This window comes from Tenrec ecaudatus, chromosome 16 (genome assembly GCF_050624435.1).
Source record: "Tenrec ecaudatus isolate mTenEca1 chromosome 16, mTenEca1.hap1, whole genome shotgun sequence".
In the NCBI taxonomy this organism is placed as follows: Eukaryota; Metazoa; Chordata; class Mammalia; order Afrosoricida; family Tenrecidae; genus Tenrec; species Tenrec ecaudatus.
This window is the reverse complement of record NC_134545.1, coordinates 12,668,794-12,670,964: the sequence shown is the minus strand read 5'-3', so window position 1 is coordinate 12,670,964 and position 2,171 is coordinate 12,668,794. Positions and strand designations below refer to the sequence as shown.

Below are 2,171 nucleotides of genomic sequence, written 5' to 3'. Positions count from 1 at the left end.
GGGGTCTTAAAAGCTCGTGAGCAGCTAACATACCACCGTCGGTCTCTTCTAAGAACCCAGCAGAGTGACGAAACCCAAAATTTCAAGGGGGGAATTCATGCAAAAGACTAGGGGATTCCGTGAATCGCAGCCTACATGAGCCTGAGATCAGAAAAATGCTATGGTGCCTGGAGACTACTGTCGACAGTTCTGAGATCACAGTAGAGGATTCAGAACAGAGTGGGAGAAAAATGTAGAAGGAAAAATCAGCACCGCGGCAGCCATGGCTGGGCGCGACTCTAGGGCCGTGGGCCTCAACAAGACCCACAAGGCGACCAAGAACGTGAGCAAGGTGAGGCCCAGTTGCCTCACGGAGCACTCCAAGCTCGTGCGGAACAGGATCCCGGAGGTGTGCGGCTTTGCACCCTCTGAGCGATGGGCCACGGACATACTCAAGGTCTCCAAGGACAAGCGGGCTCTTAAGTTCATCAGGAAGCGAGTGGGACCAGCCTGTGTGACCACGAGCTGTCGAAGGGATCAGGTATCAATCATCAAGGAACAAAAAATCGTATCATTGAAAATGTAGGTGAGTGGAGAGTGGAGACTCAAAGCCCATTGGTAGCCAACCGGACACCCCTTACTGAAGGGTTGTGGGGAGGAGATGAACCAGGCAGGGTGCAGGGTAGCATGATGAAACATATAACTTTCCTCTAGTTCTTAAATACTTCCTCCCCGTCCCCCACTATCATGATCCCAATTCTACCTTACAGATCTGGCTAGACTAGAGGATGTACACAGGTACAGAGAGCAACTGGAAACACAGGGAATCCAGGAGAGATGACTCCTTCAGGACCAGTGGTGAGAGTGGCGATGCCTGGAGGGTAGAGGGAAGGTGGGGTAGAAAGGGGGAACTGATTACAAGAATCTATGTATGGCCTCCTCCCTGGGGGACGGACAGCAGAGAAGAAGGTGGGGGGAGACATCAGACAGTGTAATATATGACAAAATAATGATAATTTATGAAGGGTTCATGAGGTAGGGGGAGTGGGGAGGGAGGGGGGAAATGAGCAGCAGATATTAAGGGCTCAAGTAGAAGGCAAATGTTTTGAGAATGATGATGGCAACAAATGTACATATGTTCTTGACACAATGGATATATGTATGGATGGATTGTGATAAGAATTGTATGAGCCCCCAATAAAATGATTTAATAAGAAAGAAAGAAAGAAAGAAAGAAAGAAAGAAAGAAAGAAAGAAAGACAAAGAAAAAAGAAGAAGCGGGTGGGGACACATATCCAGGCCAAGAGGAAGGGAGAGGAGCTGAGCCACATGCTGGCCGCCATGAGGAAGGCCACTGCCAAGAAGGGCTGAGTGCCGTGCACCCACGCGCCCCCCCCAGTAATAAAGCCTTTCCAGAAAAAAAAAGAAATAAAATCAAATATACACACACGCCCACACACGAAGATCAGACTTACTGCTCTGACAGGGACCGGAAGAACCTTCAAGCTAGGGCTCTGAGATGACCTTCTGACCTAGAACACAAGTCATTCCCAAAGGCTGCCTTTCAGCCCAAGGATGGACAGTCTCATAACTTCACAAATTGATGTATGTATGGATTGTGATAAGAGTTGTATGAGTCCCTAATTAAATGTTTTTTTAAAAATCAGCCATCACAGACACACACACACACACACACACACACACACACACACAAGAAACAATTATACTTGAGAGGAGTGTGTCCTTTAGAACAATCAATTCTATGAGATCAAAAGGACAACGCGTGCCCAGAGGCAAAGGTGAACAGGTCATGAGAAATCCCAAGGATCGGAACTGGGGGAGCCCGGGAGGAGTTGGGGAGAGTTGACACATTGTGGGGAATCCAAGCAGCGTGTTCAGCAGCGCCCGCACCAGTGACGGGATTTCAGTGGGTAGATTTTGGTCAACACACTTTCAGTTGGTAAACTTTCGCCTAAAAGCACAATGAAGAAAATAAAATAAAACAAGAAATGACTAATTTCTCATTTTGTTGGGAAGGAACGAAAAGCCCCCAATCAAATCTAATTGACTAGTCACAAAACGTAGCTATTATTGTTGCTGCTAATTGCCCTGGAGTCTGCTCTGACCACGGAAACCTCATGTACACCAGGAAGAAATGCTGACCGGGGCGGTTCCCTGGGCAATAGGTTAGA

General features: G+C 47.7%; 1 pseudogene; it reads left to right on the top strand.

The window, feature by feature from the left end:
* Positions 1 to 262: 262 nt before the first annotated feature.
* Positions 263 to 1,350, top strand: LOC142429615 (large ribosomal subunit protein eL36 pseudogene; annotated as a pseudogene).
* Positions 1,351 to 2,171: the final 821 nt, after the last annotated feature.